The following is a 22,965-nucleotide window of genomic DNA, read 5'->3' on the forward strand; positions in this document are numbered from 1 at the left end:
CATACACAGAGGGGCAGACAAGACAGAGGGCGCGAGAAAGACAGCCACAAAGAGACACAGAAGGAAGTTGGAGCCAAAGATAAAGACAACCCCAAAGAGTCGCTCACAGAGACGGAATCAGAGCCGGAGCTCGCGGAGAGAAAGTTAGAGAGAGAGAGAGAGAGAGATGGTCGCGCGGAGAAGCGCGGAGGCGGAAAGAGCAGGAGAACACGGAGACAGCGGCACCCCAGCCTGCCCCATCCCCGCGCGGGGCACGAGCCGAGCTGGGGCGCGGGAAGGGGGAGGGTGCCCCACTGCCCGGCAGGGGGCGCCCTGGCCACGCGGCGGACCTGCGGGCATCGCTCCGGCCGGGGGCGGGGGCGGGGAGGGCCGGGCCCCGGCCGGGGGCGGGGTCGGGAGCAGGGGAGGGCTGCCCCGGCCGCGCTCGGGCCCGGCGGTCGCCCTTATAAGCCCGCGGGGGAGGTGGCCCCGGCAGCGTCGCGCTCCCGCTACTCCGCGCTCTCCGTCCCAGCGCACCGACCTCTCGTCACTTGTGCCTGGACAGACCTTCGCCCACGAACTCAGCGCAGGTAAAGACTCGACGCTGGCTCCCGGCTCCCCGCGGCCCCAGGGATGTGGTCGATTCCCCGGCCCCTCCCACATCCTCCCCTTGCCTGGGGACGGTGGTGAGGTCGGATATCAGTGGTGGAGCAGGGACCTCCGCGCCCCGACACCTCCCAAGGCAGCCCATTATGAACCCCCAGCCATCTGTCCCGCTCCCGTACTCGCGTGCATCCGAGGCTCCCGGCGGGCGCGCTGGGCCGGGCTGGAAATCGGACTTGGCGCTCGCGGAGCCGGCGAGTCAAGGGGACTGCGCTCGCGACCGCTGCTGCAGCCCTGGGGTCTCCTACCTCCCAGGCCGCTGCCCGAGACCCCCACCTTCAGTCTAGGCACCTCCTCCCGGTGCTCCGTGACTGAGCGGCTTCTACGGAACCCCCTTGGTCCGAGATCAAGCGAGTCAGGTTGCCCACCCAGAACTGCCAACCACCTAGTAATCTCTAGATCTTGCCACAGCAGGCGGGGAGGGGGCTGGTCTGCCTGGGTGGGCTCCAAAGTAGTTTGGGCCAGAGCTGGGAACAGTAGAGGGAGGCAGGCACTTGGGTCCGGGAGCCGCAGGGGGGTGGGAGTGGGGGGAACGGACATCCGGCGTGTTGGAGGCTGTTTGGGAGTCGGGGGTGGGCACAAAAGCCTGAGGGCAAAGCTCCGGAGCCCCGGAAGCTGAGGGAGTTTGCGATCCATCTCTGGGCATGTGCAGGTGAGCGGATAGCTCAGGGTTGGTTCCCACGCCTAGTCTGGATAAGAAAGGGTTAAATGCATGGTAACAATGGTGGGGCGGGAAGCTAAGGAAAACCCCATCCTTCCCCTACATTGTCCCTTCTGACCCTTTTTTCAAGCGTAATGGGATTGGGGGAGGGGGGCTTTACAAAGGCCTGTGGGTGGAGGGGGAAAACCCTGGAGATCAAAAGGGGGCAATTCTCAGGCCAGAAAGGGCCTCTGGGCCCTGGGAAAGAAAGACTCCCCCGGTGGGCCGGGCTTCCCTGGTAGGCAAGGGCTTGGCTCCCACACCAGCAAAGATGACAGCAACTGTTTATTGAATGCCTACTGTGTGCCAGGCTCCAACACTTCACATGCATCATCTTGTTTACAAATAGGAAGACGGAGGCCTGGAGAAGTTAAGTAAATATGAGACAAGGATGTGAACCCAGACTCTAAATCCTACAACCTTAGCTCCCTGCTTCCATTATATGACCCAAGAGATGAGGGGCTGACCTTGGTTCCTCTTCTGGCCCTGCTGGTGCTCAGTCTTGCCTCCCCCCATGCTCTAGACCTGCCTTCTTCAAATATTTAGTCCTCCCCACTGTGTTGTTCCCCGCACTCCCACCTACTCCACTCCCTGCCCCTGCTCTTGTCCCTTTGCCTCCTTTTTTCTTCCTGAACTTCATGCCTCTGAACTCCCTAAGCAGAAGAGGCTCCTGGCCATGGCTTCCTAACTTACTCCCGGCCCCTGGAGTAAGACAGGCTTGAGTGATGGCCCCTGTCTGTATTTGTGGCCCCACCTGGAAAATAGGGAGTATGCCTCTCTCATGAGACTATTGTGAGGAATAAAACTGAACTGAGGCCAGAAATGAAATGCTATCTTCATTTAACAAATACTTATGAATGCGCCAAGCCCTGTTCTAGGTGCTGAGAATGCAGCGGTAAATTAAACAGCCATCTGGACGCTTGTATAACAAAATGTTTTCAGGCTCTGAAATTGACACTTTAGAATTGGAATTAAGCAATTCACAAGGAAGGAGATTAAAATGCAATAAGATGGGTAAAACTGATCAGCCAACCTTTGGTTTTCACTAATAGAAAAGGCAACCTAGCTGTGTGACCTGGGACAAATTCTGTTCTCTGTCATGTCCCAGTCTCCTCCTTTAAGCTGAGGAGATCAATAAATAGTATGATTAATGTATGCAAAGTGTTTAGCTGGTGTCTGTGCCTAAGAAAATATTGTCTATAATCAGCTCTAATCTCAGCAGAAAATGCAACCCTGAGACTGGGCATAGGGTTATGTCGCTGCCCCTGAACCCTGGAAACCTGTCACCCACCGCCTAGGCCCTGTCCTTTCCCTGATGGGCTGTGCTGTAGAGTGGCACGGCATCTTCCTTGCCCACACTCAGGTGCCACCTCCTAAACTCAGCCTTGGCCAGGAGCCTGGAGATCCTTGCTGGGAACAGGCCTGGGGCTGTTATCTCCGCAGTGCCTTCTGCCTCTATGTGTCCCAGCTTTGAAATGAGGTGAAACCAAACTCAAACCCTGCCTGTCCCATGGCTTACATACCCAGCATTCCCTGCAAACTAGAAATCAGTCCTGGAGAAGGGAAGTGACTTGTTCAAGGACACACAGATGCTACCTGGGGAGCTGGGGCTGGAGCCCCGGTGATCAACTCTAGCGATCTTCACGTTGTACCCATCTTTGGGGATGAGGCCTCTTAATCCAGGGGTAGGATCCAGTGACATAGCTCGGAGTTCTCACCTTGAGTTATTAATACAAAACTCAGAGCTTGAAGAGAACATTACAGGGAGAGTGAGCAAGCTGAGCTGAGAACCAGCGCTCAGAAATCTCCGCATGGCCACAGGAATGCAGACTCAGCTTTCCAGTGCTACGTCATCGTCCTCATCCTCAGCAGGCTGGAGCTAAGCTGTGCAGTGTGCTTTTCTGTTTTTTGTTTTGTTTTGTTTTTAATTTATTTTTTTTAATATTTATTTATGGCCGTGTTGGGTCTTCGTTTCTGCGCGAGGGCTTTCTCTAGTTGCGGCAAGCGGGGGCCGCTCTTCATCGCGGTGCGCAGGCCTCTCACTATCGCGGCCTCTCTTGTTGTGGAGCACCGGCTCCAGACGCGCAGGCTCAATAGTTGTGGCTCACGGGCCTAGTTGCTCCGCGGCATGTGGGATCTTCCCAGAGCAGGGCTCGAACCCGTGTCCCCTGCATTGGCAGGCAGATTCTCAACCACTGCGCCACCAGGGAAGCCCATTTTGTTTTGTTTTGTTTTTAGAGATGTCCTCACTTTTAGAGGGCAGCTGTGGGCAGTAGATTGGAGGTTCATTCCCAGCACTGCTGTGTGACGCTAGACAAGTTTATTTCCCTCTCTGAGCCTCAGGTAAGGAAATCATCTGTAATATGGGTTAATAATATGTACTTTGCAGAGTTGCTGTGTGGGGCCAGCAAAATCATAAATGGTTTTTCACCATTGAATGGCTCAGCTGGGGCTGACCCACTGTTGGAGATTGTTGTTGAGAAGTTAATATTTCCTATGGGACAGTTTCTTTGCCACTACCAGGTGATCCATAAGGTCCAGAGGGAAGGCCCTATTTAGGTTACAAAGGCCTAGACAGGAGGGAAAGTGCTGGCTTTGGGATCAGCATCTTGGGTTCCAATCCCTAGCTGTGTGACCTGAGGCAAGTCACTTGGCCTCTCTGAGTGCTGGGTTCATAGTAGGCCCCCAGCAACTCTTCTCTGATGCTCAGTGTCCAAAGAACATTCAAGAATAGTCTCCATATTTTTCCACCCCCCTCATACCACCCCCCAACATTTCCTAATTACTCCCAGGAAAACTTCATGCTTAACGTTTTCCATGCTGAAATTCTCAACCTCACTGTGGCATGAAATCAATTGTTTGCATTTAATTTGACTTCTCAAATTAAGGGGTAAAATTTGAGATGAGGGTAGGGGGTCGGGGGGAGGACACGAGGAAAATGAAGTTAAACCAGATGTGTTTTTGTTTAACTGTTGGGTGGTGGTTAAACTGCCTGGGTATTAACATCGTTCTTCCTGAATTCCAGTAACCAGGAGTCAAGTTTCACTTAAAATTGTAGTGTTCCTTCCTGGCTACCGTGGACTTGCCCTCCCCATTATTATTATTATTACAATTTTATATTCATCTGAGGCCACAAAGTACTGGCCAGAGAAGAGACCTCATAGATGCCTCAGAGCTGGAAGGCATTTAAAGGCTGCCTCTGTCAACCGGCTGCTTTGCAGACCAGGGAGACTGAGGTCCAGAGAGGGGAAGGGCTTGCCCAGGGTCACCCATGACCGTCCTAAAAGTAACCACTATCTTGATTATGGTGTGTATCGTTTCCATAGCATATCCTTAATATATCTATTTTTTAAAAAGAAAGAATTGTTGAAGGAAGAATATAGATGGTATGCGTTGGTAGAGCAAGATCCGCAACTCAGAGCAGAGTTTAAGTCCTTGAACTGTTGTTATACTACCTGTGTGACCTTGGGCAAGTCCCTTCCCCTTTCTGAGCCTCAGTGTCCTCATCTGTAACCCAAGTTCCCTGAAGAGCAGGAGTTGGGGGGTTGGGACATCCCTAAGACTTGGAATGGGTCTGATTTAATTTGAGTTGGTCCTCAAACATTTGTGACTTAGGTTATGGCAGGTCAGTCACAAACTGCCCTCCTGAGGCAGAAAAGGGTGGGGGTGGGGGCATTGTTGACTCCCACAGTGATTCTTTTTTAATTTTATTGAAATATAGTTGATTTACAGTGTTGTGTTAGTTTCAGGTGTACAGCAAAATGATTCAGTTATACATATACACACATTCATTCTTTTTTAGATTCTTTTCTCATATAGGTTATCATAGAATATTGGGTAGAGTTCCCTATGCTATGCAGTAGGTCCCCGTCGGTCATCTATCTTATATATAGTAGTGTGCATGTGTTAATCCCAAGCTCCTGGTTTATCCCTCCCTGCCACGTTTCCCCTTTGGTAACCATAAGCTTGTTTTCGATGTCTGTAAGTCTCCTGCAGTGATTTTAAAACTTTGATTTCATTGCTGGTGATTTCATTTTACATAAAAATAAGGGTTTCTGGCTTCCCTCAAAAGATCAAAAGATGTGGCCACTCTGGGCTGCATCCCTGCCTGGCCACCATGACTGGAGCTGATTAGCAGCTGCTCTATCCACTTGACCGCAGTCCCCACTGTGCCCTGCTCTCACACCCAGCCCATTTGCTTCATTGCCATTCCCTGCCTGCCTTCTGAGTTTGCAGTTTCTGGGCTAGGTGCATGAGGCTTGGGCCAGCCCTCAGGAGGCTCAGGGTAGGAATGTGGGACACATAGACACCAATCCCTCTTCCGGGGCCTGGCAGCGTCTCTGAAACATGTCAGCCAGGATGAGGGAGATTTCTTTCTGCTTTTCTGGTCCCAGGAAGAGGCTAAGGGCTCTAGAGTTTGGGGGCTAATAGAGCATCAGCCTGTCAGTGCTTAGGAAGCTGGGCCCGGGGCCCAACCCCTTGGGGACAGGCAACCTGGGGTGCTTCAGACTAGAGATTATGCAGCCCCCTGAGGGGAGGGACTCCCTTGACATCTGCCGCCTCACCTAATGCTCCCAGTAGCCCTGTGCATTGGTGTCACTTTGCAGACAGGAAACACCGTCTTGCACTCTGAACCCACAGCTCTCTGTTCTGCCCCCTTTTCTGGGGACCAAGGCCTGGTGATTGATGACAGGCCGTAGCCCAGCTGTAGCACAGATCTCCAAATCGCCGTGTCTGAGCTCAAGGGCAGTGTAGGAGGCCATGAAACCTCATGGTTAAAGCTCACGGTGAAGGCTCTGGAGGCAGCTGCCTAGCATGAGATCCTAGAAGGTCTCCACAAGCAAACTGCTCTGTGGGGTACAAGGTGAACAAGGGGGAGCCTTGATTCCTGACAGAGCCCCAGGGCCCCTGGTCCCTGCAGCTGCAGAGGAGTTCGAGGAATGACCTTGTGTGGGAAGTAGCATTTTGTGAGCACCCGCTGGGTACCAGGCACTTAACCCATCATCTTTGAACCTCACCTACCCCTCACTCCCTGCCATTTTGCAGTTGAGGCTCAAGGGATGGACACCTTGGGTCCAAACCCCTCCCCTAGGTGCCTCAGTCACCCTGCCCTGACCCAGGGAAGGGAGAGAGGGGAATGGCAGCTGGGAGGCTATTTCCTCTGAGACCCTGTAGTGAGGCGCTGACCCAGGGCTTGTTTGAGAGAAGCGTCTTCATCTTCCCAGATCTCAGTTTGTGATTCAGGTGGATGAACTTCAGCTGGCCAGGTCTGCAAGCTGCCGGACAAGCCCAGCTAACATTTTATGTTCTTTAAAAAAGTGTTTAGGTGGCTTTTATTTGAAAAACCATAAATCCCACTTTAAAAATTTTTTTTTTTAATTTTTTTAATTTTTATTTTTTGGCCGCATTGGGTCTTTGTTATTGTGCGCGGGTTTTCTCTAGTTGTGGTGAGCTGGGGCTACTCTTTGTTGCATGCACGGGCCTCTCATTGTGGTGGCTTCTCTTGCTGCGGAGCGTGGGCTCTAGGCGCACGGGCTCAGTAGTTGTGGCTTGCGGGCTCTAGAGTGCAGGCTGAGTAGTTGTGGTGCACGGGCTTAGTTGCTCCACGGCATGTGGGATCTTCCTGGACCAGGGCTTGAACCCGTGTCGCCTCCATTGGCAGGTGGATTCTTAACCACTGTGCCACCAGGGGAGTCCCCGTAAATCTCACTTTTAAAAGGATCTGCCATGTGACTCTTTGTGAAGTCAAGTTCTTGCCTTCTCTGATCCACCTTTTACTTTGTCTACAGAACAGCAGGGTGGGCACTCTCCCAGACCTCAGGTTGAGGTTGTCAGTTCGCTGTCCTATAATCCTCTAAGCTGGCTGTCATTCACCTGTGTCAGGCTTGGCCTCTCTGAGTATCATTTGTCTCTTTCTTACTCCACCTGTTCCCACTTTGACTTACTGGCCTCTTAACATACAGGAGTTAATAACGTACTCATCTGCCACCATTCTGGGTAGAAAGCGTGTCAGCTGACTCTGAGACCCCCTCCCCTCCTTCACTCCTTCTTAGCACCTGTATAGCTGCTCTGTTTCCTCTGCCTCATTAGCGAGCACCCCCCTCCCACCTCCACACACCACCGCTAACATTGCCATGCCAGGTGGTACTCAGCGCCTGTCCTGGAACTGTTCAGTTAGTCTAAACGGCTGCCCTATGTGGCAAGTGCAATTATCCCATTACAGATGAGGAAACTGAGGCACAAGATCACTCAGCCTGGAAAGTGGGAAATATACACACTCATCCCCTACCATTGCCAACCCACCCACTCAAGGATGCTTTCTTCTTTGTGACATGAATGACACACCCTGTTTTCCTAGAAGAGTCTGGTTCCTTATTTTGAAATTATCAAATCTAGTAATTCATATTTCAGCTTCAGTTAGCCTATCAGGATATCAAAGATAAACAAGTTCCTCTCAACAGCTCATATGAGCCTTGCCTTATTTATTTATTTATTTATTTATTTTTGGTTGTGTTGGGTCTTCGTTTCTGTGCGAGGGCTTTCTCTAGTTGCGGCGAGCGGGGGCCACTCTTCATCGCGGTGCGCGGGCCTCTCACTATCGCGGCCTCTCTTATTGCGGAGCACAGGCTCCAGACGCGCAGGCTCAGTAGTTGTGGCTCACGGGCCCAGTTGCTCCGTGGCATGTGGGATCTTCCCAGACCAGGGCTCGAACCCGTGTCCCCTGCATTGGCAGGCGGATTCTCAACCACTGCACCACCAGGGAAGCCCGAGCCTTGCCTTAATCACCTGAGTAATTTTTGTGAAAGTGCTGTGAGTTTTCATTTTTCCCCTTGACCTCATCCTTCCAACTAACATTTAAGGTCTTACTCTGTGTCAGGAACTGAGCAAATCACTTTTAATGACCTTATTATATTTAACTTGTTATCCTCTCCATTTTATAGAGACGAAAACTAAAGCTCAGAGAAGCTGAGTAACTTTCTCAAGGTCACACAGCTAGAAGGAGGCGATGAGACCCAAATTCAGGTCTCATGCCTTCCTGCCCAATCAGATTAGCATCTGGATTCAATTTTTTTGTCTGGATACAAGCCCTCAGGGGACCTTGCTGTATATATTTGTTTTCAGTGGAACCATCTGTCTCTAGGGTTTGCAAAGTCACGTGGGAGGTCTCAGAGGAAGGTGACCAAGGACAGGCACACTCCTGGTTGGACAGCAGCTTCTGTTCTCCAAGACAATGGGTTTTGGCCTGGACACCTCCTCTTCTAGTCAAGAGGAAGGAAATGACAATCCTAGCAGGAAGCATCCTCAGAAAGCCGGAGGAGCCTGGGTTTGAATCCCAACCCTGCCATTTCAAGCTGTGTGACCTTGGACACGTCCCTTTCCCTCTTGGCTCTCAGTTACCCTGCCTGACAACTATGGCTTGTTTGAGGGAGGCAAGGTTAGGACTTTTCTAGTTCACGTGTGGCAAGTAGTTGTCATGCATGCTGTCACCCTCTTGTCCTATACATGTCAGACATGACTAATCAACCACTGCTCTCTTTCCTTCTAAACCTCAAGTTCCTTCTAAATGCAGTCCTCCAGGCAGCCATTATCCACTCATTAGAATTGGCACACAAGATGGAAAGACATCCCAGAACCAAATTAGACTTAGGCATTGTGTGAACAGGGGCAGAGAAGGGACAGGCCCAGGGTGGTGCCCAGGTCAGTGTCACTGTGCTCCTCAGTCTTCTTTTCCTGCCCTGGGAAAGCAGGAGGACTCCTGAGCTAGACTGCGGCAGAACTCACTTCTGGTGTAGGGTGGAGACCTTCCATGGAGCTGTGTCCCTGGTTCACTCCTCAAGGAAGGGTGGGGAATGGTTTCTGGGGCTGGTCACAACTCAGGCTTGAAGTAAAAATGAGAAGGAAGAGGCTGGTTTCAGATCGTCCCGGAAAGAATTCCGCTTCCCCCTTCCCCCACCCTCCATAATAATATCCATAGTAGTAGTAATAGTAGTAATAAGAGTTATTAACATCTACTGAATATTTGTTATGCACCAAGCCACTCTACTAAATGCTTTATATACATTCATGCTTTTAATCCTTGTAACAGCCCATTTTTCAAGTGAGGGAAATGACTTGAAGGTGAAATAATTTGCCCAAGTTTCCTCAGCTGGTGCACCAGCAGGGTTGCTGAGATTAGAATTTTCACATCCGTCCAGCCCTGAAGCTGGCTCCCCTCCCTGGCTCAGTTTCCACACTGGCTCTTCCTCACTCACCATCATCACCTCTCATTTGTGACCCTGACATTCCTTCACCTGTGGAAAGTGCTCTTCTGCATGCAGAGCCTTCCATGTACGCATGGGAGTAGCACAGCAAATGGCATCTCCATGTTGCAGGTTAGAAAATCGGGCCTGGGATCACACGGTGAGGAAATGGTTATCCCTGGGCCCTGGATTGGCCAGGGGAGGCTGAGTTGGGGGATGGGAACATGGGAGTGTTGCAGCTGAGGTGGGCTTGAGTTGCTGGCCCCCCATCCTGGATGAACCAAATCTAGTTCCTGTTTTAATCAGCCATGGGACCGTAGATGAGTCACTTTAATACTCATTTGATAGTCACTTTAATACTGGATACTGCCAGCCTCAGTATCCAGGCTCTTATACTTTTCCATTTTTAAAGCTCTTTCTTATTCATGAACTCACTGAATCCTTGAAACAGTCCAATAAAGTATTATCTTCATTTTGCAAAATGGAAACGGGCTCAGGTCAAGTCGATGGCAGAACTAGCCCTCATACTCAGGTCAGGATCCCAGGCTAAAGATCTTTCCCCAAATGTGTCTCCCAACCTGTCCCATCTTTGCCTTTGCACCTGCTGTCCCCTCCCCTGCAGTGTCCTCCCTGCCTGTGTTGCCAGTTGGCATCATGGCTGCTTTTCTAGATCTTGCTTGGAAATCTTCAGTCCTTTGTAATCTGATCACCCAGGTAGTGTCTGGCTCTGTGTGAGTTTCTGGAGGGCAGGAACCCCATCTGAGTCATTCGTGAATCCCAGTGTCTAACAAGGTACCCGCATTCAGCAAGTGTCCAATGATGTTAACATAACGAAAGGCTGCCCCGCCTGGCAGGGGTGTCCACAGCCCAGCCGGGCTTGGTTCCCATGGGGAAATCTGGAAAGGCTGTCCCGCTGGGTTTAACACCTGAGCCACTCCAGGCTGAGCCTGGCTGCCCTTCCCGCATCTACATTGGTGTCTTCTTCTCTCCACAAGTGACATCAGCTCATGAATGATTGGTTAATGATTGGCACCAGGACAATCCAGTGTCCCTATTGGTGGCTCAGACCCTTAGTCAGGTATGAGTTTCCCCAGCATCATACCTCTGACCAATCTTGTCCAACTTGTTCACAGATGGACCCTCAGTGCCAAGTAACCTTAATTTCCTTAAAAATAGTAACAGCCATCATTTGCCGAATCTATATAACATGCATCCTGGTGCATAGTACACACTTAATACATATATGGTGAATGGGTGAGTGAATACTCGCAGGAAATAACATCTCCTAGGAACTAAGACCTTGTACGACCTCTGTGCCTGTTTCCTCCTCTGTCCCTGAGAGGTACTCGGAGGAGTGATTGATACATATATATCAATAGATGTTTGTTTTAAATACGTCATGAACCAGGCTCTGCTTTAAGTGCTTCACTTATATTTATTCATTTATCCTCACAACTGAGCCCCAGAGAGTCTAAGTAATGTCTCCTAGGTCACACAGTTGGTACCAAGTGCAAATATTTTCATACCTTCCAGGGCACATGTATTCCAAGTAATATAATGTGGTGACCACTTTCCCCCAACCTCTTTCCATAGCACAGAAGCCCCTGCCCCAGAGCCTGTGGTCATAAGTAGTAGGTGAGTCCAGTGGTGGTTTTGCCCCCTGACTAGGAAACATCTCCATGGATATAAAATGCTTAACACAGTGACGAGCACATAGTAGGTCTTGTGATCATCATCTGTGTAAAAGGCGTGGATCCTGCCCTGTATAGAAGCCCACAGGAGGGAGACCTGAGTCTGCTGGAGAAAGCCAGGAGATCCTTCACGGAAGAAATTAAAGCAGTCCTGAATGACTATAACAGCACCAACTGATACCTCCTGAGGAGCAGACGCTGCCCCAAGTGTGTTAGATGTAGGAACTCATCAGCCCTGGGAGGTAGCACCATACTTAATCATCCCCACCCCACGGATGAGAGAAATGAACTCACTTGCCCAGGAAATGGTTAGTAGCTGGCAGGCCGGCATGTAAATCCCAGCCATCAGGCTATGGAGTCTGGCCGTACTGCCTCCTTTTGTAAGGAAAGGCTCATCGAAGTTTCCTGCTGGTCAGTTCCTCTCGCCTCTGCTCAGGGCTGGCTGTTGGCAGGCAGGCCTGTGTGAGTGTACACGCTGATATTACATGATCCTTGGAGTGGAGGAGAGTTTCCCCACCTCCTGGGGAGCCTTCCCCACATCACACCCTGAGGCTGGGCCCAGACAGAGGTTTTCAGGAAAGGAAACCAGCCTATCGCCTCACCCCTGCCTGGGGCAGCCCCCGCACGTGTCAGCCCCTGCACGTGTCAGCCCCCGCACGTGTCAGCTCCCTAATTCCCTGGCACTGCTCAGAGCCGACAGCAACAGGGACTAACATCCCTCCCGATGGGGAAGATTCGTGACAGTTCTGAGGGAGGTACTACTGTGGTCTATAATACACAGAGGCAGAAACAAGACTCAGTGTGGTTAAGTAACTTGCCCAGGGTTGCAGAGCTGATGGGTGGAGGAGCTGGGATTTGAACCCAGAGTCTGGGGGCTTTCCCCTCTGCCTTTCAGTCTGCTCTGAGCTGACTGGTTTTGCCTCTGGTGAGGGAAAAATTGTCTGTCTTGGGAATGTCTGGTCCGGAGACTTAGGCCTGCCTCCAAACAATCTTAATTTGTTTAATAATACTAAGAGTTGTCATTTGCTGAATCCCCATGTGTGGCCTGCTAAGTAAGTGTTTTATACACCCTTTTTCATTTGGTCCTCTTAAACTTCCCACAGAGTAGGTACTCCAATCCCAGCTTTTACAGGTGAAAAGGAGAAGCACGGAAAAGGGAAGGGACTTGCCCAAGGTCATGCAGCTCATAAGTGGTTAAGCCAGAATTGGAACCTGGGCAGCCTGGCTCTAGAGTGTGGGCCCGTAGTCACTTAATAAATGTTAGATAAATCTCTGCAGGCCAGATGTATAAACTCTTCTTGCACCTGATGGTTCTTCCAGAGCCCGACTCAGGTAGTGGGTGCAAGGCTGGAGTTGAGCAAATGGCAGGAATAGACTGCGGGACACTCCCTGGCCCCCTGAGCCGAGGATGCAGAGTTTATCTACCCCTTGTGTGATCCTGGTCGAAGGGAGGAACGGACAGGGGTGGGGAGCACAGGGGGGCAGTCCCGGTGTCTCCAGAGCCAGGGTCAGAAGGAGGCCAGAGTAATTAGCCTGGCTGAAGCTACTGCTAACTGAGAATCCTCAGTGGGGACTGGCCCCAGCTTCAGTCCAGGGCTCTGGCCTTGGACCTGACCCTCCTGGAGTTCCATCTCAGGCTTCCAGAGTCTTCCTGGGGTGGCAAATCTCAGAGCACTGGTTTGTGTGAGAACTTTGCTCTGCAATTTCCCCCTTCGACACCAAGTCCCTGGACTGGCCTGCCTGCCCCACTTCGTCCTTTTGGAGGAAGCAGATCTTTTCCTCTTGAGTGGCTACTTGATTTGAATAATCAAGTATTTCTCCACTGGCCTCTGGCCAGGCAGAGCTCACTTGGCAAGGCCTCTAGCTGGGGCTCTGAGGCAGGCCTGCCAGCCTCCCCGTCCTGTGGCACGCTCTGATCAGCGAGACTGAGATGCACGGAAAACCCTGTCCCATTGGCTTTGCTGGGCAGGCCCCAGGTGGTTCCTGTGGCAGAGGCAGGGCTCACCTTGGGCTTTGTTCCCTCACTGTCTGGAGTGACTACTGTTGGGGGAAGGAGGTGCTGTCCCCACTTCAGAAAATTCACGCTGGAGTGGCCTTTCTTGTCAGCTCACTTGGGTGTCAGCTCTTGGGGCCTGTCAGGCTGGAAAAAGGAGGAAGCAGAGTCAGGAAGGAGGAAAGATGGGTGCAGAACATTCATTCATTCATTCATTCAACAAACATTTCCTTAGCCCAATTGCCTGCTAGGCCCAAGGCTGGCTGCTGGAATTCGCAGACAAATCTGGTCTCGCTCTTCCTTCAAAGATCAACCAGTGTGTGCAGGAGATGGTCATGTAAACAGACACATTCAGACACACTCACCGGGTGGTGTAGGGTGAAGGAAAGTTCAAGAGCTGTGGGACCAGAGGAGCCACCTAACCAAGCCTCGGGCAGAACAACCACAAAGAATTCCTGCGGGAGGCAGCGTCATTCTTTTTTTTTTCCTCTCTCTTTCCAACAAATACTGAGCATCTTCTGCAGGCAGGTGTGGTTCTGGGTGCTGGGGATACAGGAGCTCCTCTGTAATGCAAAAGACAGACCATAAAATAAAATTGGGTTAATTTCAGCCAGTGATGAGCAGGGTTGTGAAACAGTGAGGGACTGGGGTGCGGTAGGGGCTCAGAGGAGGTGGCCTTTGACCTGAAGAATGAGAAGGAGTGATCCAAGCAGAGACCTTGGGGATGAGTGTTCCAGGCAGGGGAACAGGTTGTGCAAAAACCCTGAGGGAAGAGAGCAGGGCACAGAAGGTCTGAGTGGTGAGCGGAGGGGGCCAGGAGGTGATGTCAGAAGGTGGGCTGGACCCAAAGCTTGCAGACCTCAGACTGACTCTGGGAGAATCAGCAGGGCCTGCCAGGAGAAGTAAGGTAAGGGTGACCTGTTTGTTCAGTGGCCCCTTAAACGGTTGTTTAAGCAGGAATGGCCTTTGGGGTTTGCCACTCCAGCCCTCTCCAGGCACAGAGAGGGAAAGTGACCCTGCCAGGTCGTGAAGGGAGGTGGTAGGACTGTATCTGGGTCCCCTAGCCACCAACCAGTTTCTCTCCAATATGCCCACACAGCCCCTCTGAATTAAGGCAAACACTTACTAAGCACTTACTGTTTGCCAAGAAAGTTACATATCTTGGGCTTCCCTGGTGGTGCAGTGGTTGAGAATCTGCCTGCTAATGCAGGGGACACTGGTTCGAGCCCTGGTCTTGGAAGATCCCACATGCCGCGGAGCAACTAGGCCCGTGAGCCACAATTACTGAGCCTGCGCGTCTGGAGCCTGTTCTCCGCAACAAGAGAGGCCGGGATAGTGAGAGGCCCGCGCACCACGATGAAGAGTGGCCCCCGCTTGCCGCAACTAGAGAAAGCCCTCACACAGAAACGAAGACCCAACACAGCCAAAAATAAATAAATAAATAAATTAAATTAAAAAAAAAAAAGAAAGTTACATATCTTGCCTACTTTGACAGGAGGAGGTGACCTGGGTTCCAGATGATTGACCCTGGCCGAGTGACTGAACCTCAGTTTACTCATAAAATGGGGACAGTAATGGTTTCCAGCTCATAAAACTGTTGAGGATTCAATGAGATATGAAGCGTGTTGAACAGTCTCTATAGTGCTTGGCAAAATGTGAATATTTACTGAGCATTTTTGTTTTCATTTAAGTTGTTTTATGGACCCTGAGATCTTTCAGTGGATTAATCATGATCCTTGTTCAAGCACATTTATCACTGGTTCATAATGTCCCTCTTGTATATTTTATTATTTTTATTTATTTATTTTTTGGCCCCACCGCGTGGCATGTGGGATCTTAGTTCCTCTACCAGGGATCGAACCCATGTCCCCTGCAGTGGGAGCGTTGAGTCTTAACCACTGGACTGCCAAGGAAGTCCCTATTTTATTATTAAAAATAAATTTTAAATGCCTATGAGCCATCATCCAATACCTTACATCTTCCTCTGGTTCCTCCATCTGTCTCCTACCCACCTTTCTTCATGTGGGGTAACCACTCTCCTGAGTCTGGGCTTTCTCATTCCCTTGCCTTTTAAAATTATTATTTTAAACTTTTGATTAATACTTTATTAGTATTATTATCACACACAGATATACGTATTATACATATGAAGTTTCTCATTCCCTTTGCCTTTTTTGGATTAGTATTTAAAATCATATATATGTGTGTGTTATATACATTATGTAAAAAATATATATTTTTTACTTTATGAAAGTGTATCATGCTTTACATAATCTCCTGGGACTTGCTTTTTTCACTCAATCTTACATTGCCGAGATTGATCCAATGGTTGCATGTAGCTGTAATTCTTTTTTTTAACTACAGTATAATATTCCACTGAGTGTTCCGTAATTTTTTTTTTTTTGGCCGTGCCGCCCTGTTTGTGGGATTTTAGTTCCCCAGCTAGGGATTGAACCTGGGGCCTTGGCAGTGAAAGCGCCAAGTCCTAACCACTGGACCTCGAGGGAATTCCCACCGCAGTTTTTATTTAGTCAATTTCTTGTTGATGGCATTTGGGTTGTTTTCAGGTTTTTGCTAGTGTAGACAAAGCACTATGAGTATTCATGTACATGCTTTCTAATGCATATATATAGAAATTTTCTCTTGATATATAACTAGGAGTGGAATTGTGGGGTCATAGTGTATATGAATATTTGTTCAGTATCACAAGATAAGAGCAAACTGTTTTCCAAATGATTGTATCAGTTTATACTCCCACCAGTAACATGTAAGAGATCCTGTTGTTCTACATCTTCCATAAGTGTTGTCAGACTTCTTATTTTTTCCAACCCAACAAATATAACGATTTCTCATTGGAGATTTGATTTACATATCCCTGATTGCCAATGAGGTTGAAGAAGTGTGTATGAATGTGTGTGTGTGTGAGATGTCTTTTGCCCATTTTTAAATTAATTAATTAGTTATTTTTGGCTGTGTCAGGTCCTCCTTGGGACGGGCAGACTCCTCTCTAGTTGAGGCATGCAGGCTTAGTTGCTCCGAGGCATGTGGGATTTTAGTTCCCTGACCAGGGATCGAACCCGCGTCCCCTGCACTGGAAGGCGGATTCCCAACCACTGTACCACCAGGGAAGTCCCTTGCCCATTTTTCTATTTGTCCTTTTTTTGTTCTTTTCTTATTGATTTGTAATAGTCCTTCCTTCCTCCCTCCCTCCCTACCTCTCTCCTTCCCTCCCTTCCTTCCTTCCTTCCCTCACTGTGTGGTTTGCAGGATCTCAGTTCCCTGACCCGGGATTGGACCCAGACCACGGCTGTGAAAGCCCGGAATCCTAACCACTAGGCCACCAGGGAACTCCCTTGTAATAGTTCTTTATATTTTTGAGTCTACTGATGTTTGGGAAACTGAAATTCTAAAATTTAATAGAGTCTAATCTAGCACTGTTTTATTTAATATTTTGTGCTTTTTGGATCTTATTTAAGAAAGTGTGCCTTAACTCCAAGATCAGAAAGCTGTCACCTACAGTTTCTACTAAATGTTTCAAAGTTTTGTTTTTCACATTTAAGACCTTGATCCATGTTCAGTTGATTTTGTGTATAGTGTAGGATAAGGATCCAATTCAACTTTTTTCCCATCTGGGTACCCATTTTTTCTTATGTTTTCCAGTTCTCTTTGTAGCTGGTATATGAAAATGCAATAGGCTTTTTTGCATTTGATCTTATCAAGCTAATTTGCTAAACTATTTCCAATTATTTGTCTGTAGATTCTATGCAGACAATCAGTTACAAGTAATGATAGTTTTCTTTTGTATTTTTAGATCTTTATGCTTTTAACTTTTTTCCTCATCTTATTACACTGTCTAGGACTACCAGTACAATCTTAAAAATTTAAAAGGTGGTATTAGGTATCTTTGTCTTGTTTTTTATTTTAGAGATAATGTTCTAATGTTTCCCCGTTTAATATATATGTATTGCAGATTTTTTATAAATGGCTTTTTTTAGGTTAAGGAAGCTTTCTTCTATTCATAACTTACCGAGAGCTTTTTAAAAATAATAATTTGTGTTGAATTAATTTGCATTAAATGCTTTCAAAAAGTATCTTGAGATGATTATATGGTTTTTCTCCTTTAATCTGTTAATGTAGTTAATTACATATTTGATCTTCTAATATTAAACCGTCCTTGCAGTCCTAAGATAAGTCTAACTTGTATATTGGTTATTCTCTTATATCTTGTTTAGAATTATTTTATCAGTTTTCATTAATAAAATGGGTCTGTAATTTTCATTTTTTATGTTGTACTTTTCTGGCTTTGGTATTGCAATAATAATGGCCTCATAGAAGTAGATAGTAATATTTTCTCTTTTACTGTTTTCTGGAAAAGTCTGGGTAAAATTGAGATAATTTGCTTCTTGAAGTCTGATAGAACTCACCTGTAAAATAACCTTGGCCTGTTTTCTTTGTGGAAAGATTTTAACTACTGTTTCAATTTTTAAATTTAGTTTCCTTATTTCTTTTTGAGTCAGTTTTGGTATGTTATATATGTATTTTTAGAAATGTATGCATTTAATCTGCATTTTCATATTTATCAGTGTAAGGTTGCTTATAGCATTTCCTTATTGTATTCCTCTTTTCCGTAATAATTGTGTATTATCTCTTTCTCCCTCTGTTTATTTTTTAAAATTAATCTTGCCTCAAGTTTATTGACTTTTTTAAAGGACCAACTTGTGGCTTTGATCTTCTCAGTTTAATCTTTGTTTTCTGTTTTGTTGATTTCTGCTCTTTGTAATCTCCTTTTATTTTCTTCGAGTTTCTGTTTTTTCTAATTTCTTTAATTGGAAACTTAGCTCATTAATTTTTAGACTTTCTTTGCTGCATTGCAGTTTTTGATATATAGTGTTTTATTATCGTTCAGTTCTAAGTGGTGTTTAATTTCTACTATGACATTTCTTTGATCTATGAGTTATTTAGGGATTTTTTAATCTCTAAGTGTATGGAAAATTGTTTGTCCTTTTAAAAACTAACTTCAAACTTAATGGTCAGAGAATGTGGACTCTGTGAAGACCTGTTATTTAAAATGTGAGACTTGTTTTGTGGTCTGGTATGTGATTAATTTTTAAAATGTTTGAGTGTTTCTGAAAAGTATGTGTGTGTATCCTACTTTTTAATTTCAATTTATCTTGCTTTTTCTGTTTCGTTTTAATATTTTATTACTTTAAAAGAATTGTTAGCTCTAGCTCTTCCCTGCAAAGACAAGATTAGCACTTTCTTATACCCTTTGGTCTCTCTCTTCCCTTTCAACCCTTATACTCTTCAGTGACATGCCTTTGAGCCCCCATGACAGCACATTAAAACTGTCTAGGTTTTGCAGTTCTGAGTTGTTCAGATATTATATATTTGTCTTTGATCTGGGGATTTTTTTTAAACACTAAACTTTACTAAGTTATTTGCTCAGCTTTCACATATCTTTAGTATCATATGTGGAATTTGTTTCTATTACTGAAGTAGTTATTTCAAAATTTTTGGGGGGGGTGTCTTTTTGTATAAACCTGAGCCATTGAATGTTTTTTTTTTAGCCTTTAACATTTGAATGGCAGTTTAGCTGGATATAAAATTCTTAGTTCAAATTCTTTTCCTTTGGTACTTTGGTCAATTCAATTTGTTACTTATTCCTTTGTAAGTGATCTGTTTTTCTCTAGACTTTGAGAATGTGTCTTCTGATAGTCACTCTAATATTTCTGAGTGTGGGTTTTTCATTATCTATCCTGTCTGATGTATTTGGGATGCTTTCAAACTGAGATCTATCATTTTTCTTCAGTTCCAAGGTTGTCTTCATTATTTCTTCAAATATCTCTACTTTTGATTTATTTTCCTCTCATGGGACTCCTAATATCTAGATGTTGGCACTTATATTTCCATCTCTCTCTTTTTTTTTGTTGATGTATAATTTCATTCAATAAAATGCACAGATCTTAAGTGTTCAGTTCAATGTGGTATTTTGACCAATTACATTACCTTGTAACCATAACCCCAAAATAAGATTTAAAAAAATTTTGTCTCTCTAGCAAGTTCCCTCACAACCCTTTCCAGTCTATTTTTCCTCCCAAATTGCAATCATTATTCTGATTTCTTTTACCATAGATTAGATTGGTCTTTTCTAGAGTTTCGTGTAAATGGAATGATACAGCAGATACTCTTCTATGTCTAGCTTCTTTCACTTAGCGTAATGTTTTTGAGATTCATCTATGTTTGTTGCCTCAATAGTTCTCTCCTTTTTTTGCCGAGTGGTTTTCCGTTGAATTAATATACCACCATTGTTTATTCATTGATCTGTTAGTGAATATTTAAACTGTTTCCAAGGACTTCCCTGGCGGTCCAGTGGTTAAGACTTCACGCTTCCAATGCAGGGGGCGTGGCTTCAATCCCTGGTCGGGGAACTAAGATCCCACATGCCATGCCGCCAAAAATTAAATAAATAGCGTGTTTCCAGTTTGGGGGTATTATAAATAAAGTTCCTATGAACACTTAATGTATGACTCTTTGGGTGTATTTTCTTTCTTTTTTAAATAAATTTATTTATTTATTTTTGGCTGTGTTGAGTCTTCATTGCTGCGCAGGGGCTTTCTCTAGTTGCAGCGAGCGGGGCTACTCTTTGTTGTGGTGTGCGGGCTTCTCATTGTGGTGGCTTCTCTTGTTGCGGAGCGTGGGCTCTAGGTGCCCGAGCTTCAGTAGTGTGGCACGCCAGCTCAGCAGTTGTGGTGCACGGGCTTAGTTGCTTCGCGGCATGTGGGATCTTCCCGGACAAAGGCTCGAACCCGTGTCCCCTGCATTGGCAGGCGGATTCTCAACCACTGCGCCACCAGGGAAGCCCTTTGGGTGTATTTTTATTTCTTTTGAGCAAATACTTAGGAGTGGAATTGCTGGATCATGTGATAAGTGTATGTTGGTTTAACTGCCAAACTCTTTTCCAAAGTCAGTGTACTTTATTACATAACCATGAGTTTTTCTACATTCTTGCCAATGTTTGATTTTGCAAGTCATTTTGATTTGGTTTTAGTCATTCTGGTGTGTGTGAAACGGGTTTAATTTTCATTTACCTGATGATAATGATGTGGAACACCATGAACTATTGGTCATTCGTATGTTTTCATTTTGAAGTGGCTAAGTCTCTTGCCCATTGTGTGTGTGGGGAGTTGTTAATCATTTTATTGGCAACTTTAGGAATTCTTTATTTACTGGATACAAGTCCTTTGGGAGCTATGTGTATTGTGCGTATTCTTTCCCATTATGTGTCTTGTCTATTCAGCTTCTTAATGGTATCTTTTGATGAGCAGAAGTGTAAAATTTTGATGAAGTCCAAATTATCTTTTTTTTTTTAAGAAGTTAGGACTCCTTGCCTTACCCCAAAGTCACAAAGATACCTGCTTATGTTATCTTCTAGAGGCTTTATGGTTCTGGATTTTATAGTTACGATTATGGGGACTTCCGTGGTGGTCCAGGGGTTAAGACGCGGCGCTTCCACTGCTGGGGAACTAAGATCCCGCATGCCGTGTGGTGCGGCCAAAAAAAAAAAAACCAAGAAGATCTGTACAATTAGGTTTATGATCCATTTCAAATTAATGGAGTAAGATTGGGGCTGCTGTTTTAACTTTTAACTGATCTTTTACCATTTCTTTCATATTTCCGATTTCTTAATCCTTCCTGGCTTCTTCCTGGAAATATTCCTCCATCTGATATCCCCGTTCCCTATTTCATTCCTCAGCTGCAGTATCCATTCTGCAGTTAATTCTACCTATTATGTTTGTTATTTCAACTGTTTTTTCATATAGAATATTTCCACTTGGGTCCTTTAACACTTTCTTATTCTGTTTTGTTTCACTAATATCTTTTCTTATTTCTTTGGCGTGTTTCTAACGCTTATTTTAAAATTCTCAGTCCATCTGTTGAACACGGCCGATTCCAGTGGTATCTCTAATTGGTTTGTTTTTCTTTTGAAGCCAGTGTACTCCTCGGATTCCCTGTTCTGTAACCCGTGAGCTCACTCCTCGAGGTGGGAGGGTTTCAGCTATTCTGCCTGGTGCTGCATGTTGGGGTAAGAATCCAAGCCTGACCCTGGTCTCTGTCAGCATTGATGAGCCCAAGGAGATGACGGTCCCAGAGTGGAGGCCCCCAGGTGTCAGAACTGCATAGTTCCTCCCTGGGTTTGTCATCACGACCCTCACCCCCAGCCCCCCCACCAAGTAACTAACTCTACAGGATTGAGCCTCACTTTCTGGATGCCAGGAAGAAGCAGCCAAGGGAGGGGGCTGTCTGCCTAGGTCAGAATCCACCAGCCTCCAGGTCCAGAAGAGAAGGGGTGCTGGAGTGACCGTGGAGGCCTGTCACCCCATTAGTTCCCTCTTGATTTCTGCAACTCCACAGTGCCTGCTGCACGGCCCTGATTTTACTCCGGCATATACTTGGACCGTCTGCCTGGGCCCCGCGTGTGCAAGTGAGAATGCTGGCCTCGGTTGCTCCAGGGCAAGTGGGCATGTTTTGGGGCAGGGGGTGTGGGGAGGTGTGCTGGGGAAGGCTTGATGCAAAGAGGCAAGAGCAGAGCTCAAATCTGATTGTCTTTTCTACAGTATTCTCCACCCGCTAAAGACTAGGCCCTGCCCCTTCTCCAGGCTGCTGCGTTCCCACCCTCCAGCGCTGCACACACCAAGTTAAAACCCCCTTCCGTCTCCCCAGGAGATTCCGTTTCTCTCCACAGTTTCCTAGGCTTAGTGACGTTTTTGCTCTATTGTTACTCTGGTGTTGATTTGAGGACGAGGGGCGGGGAGCCATATGTCTTCCCTCACTGTTTCTAGGGATGGTATGTGCACCCTCACCCCCACTGTATCACCAGCCGGAGCACAGAGGCTTCAAAAGAAAAACAGCAAACTGACTCGAGATAGCACTGGAGTCAGAGACATTAGAACAGATAGACCAAGAATTTTTAATTAACATTAGAAACACGCGAAAGAAATAAGGAAAGATATTAGCAACATAAGACAGAATAAGAAAGTGTTAAACAATAAAAGAACCATGTGGAAATATGAAACATGGTTTAATAGGAAAACCAGCCTTATCATCTGTTCCAGCCCCAACCTTTGCATGCACCTCACAGCTCACTATTCTCCAAAAAAAGACTTTCATGGCCGCCAGACCTTCGCATGGGCTGTTCCCTCTGATTAGTCTGCCTTCCCTACACTTCTGCTGGAAAAATTCTGGTATATCCTCGAGACTCCTTCCCTGAAGGCCTCTCACGGTCATTGTGATACTCAGTGATGGCATGGGGTTCAAGAGTTAGGAAACCAGGGTGCTTGTCCTATTCTTCAACTAACTGACTGTGTTACTTTGGGAAAGTCACACTACCTCTCTGGACCTTAGGCTCCTGCTGGGAAAAAAATGAGAGTGCTGGGTTAGATTAGTCCTAGAGCCCCTTTCAGCTCTGACAAGCTGGTACAGTGGTTAAGAATGAAGGTTCTGGACTTAATCGCTGTGTTTCAAGCCTCATTTACTAACCTAGCATAATTGTAAAGAGCTTATACTTTGGGGTTGGACAATTTGGGTTCATAATCCCAACTCTGTCACTTGCCTGCTGTGTGACCATAGGCAAGTTACTGAGCCTCCCTGTGCTTTTTTTTCCCCTCTTCTGTAAAATAATGTTGATATTAAGGGTGCCTA

The 22,965-nt window shown here is 46.8% G+C and overlaps 1 protein-coding gene across 1 annotated transcript in view; it reads left to right on the plus strand.

The window, feature by feature from the left end:
• The first annotated feature begins 444 nt into the window (after nt 1-444).
• Nucleotides 445-22,965, plus strand: part of ALPL (alkaline phosphatase, biomineralization associated) — a 60,458-nt gene continuing 37,937 nt past the window's right edge. The window contains exon 1 of the mRNA XM_057536074.1: nt 445-569. The gene's annotated coding sequence lies outside the window, so the exon portion shown is untranslated. The remainder of the gene's footprint in view (nt 570-22,965) is intronic.

This window comes from Balaenoptera acutorostrata, chromosome 1 (genome assembly GCF_949987535.1).
Source record: "Balaenoptera acutorostrata chromosome 1, mBalAcu1.1, whole genome shotgun sequence".
Lineage (NCBI taxonomy): Eukaryota > Metazoa > Chordata > Mammalia > Artiodactyla > Balaenopteridae > Balaenoptera > Balaenoptera acutorostrata.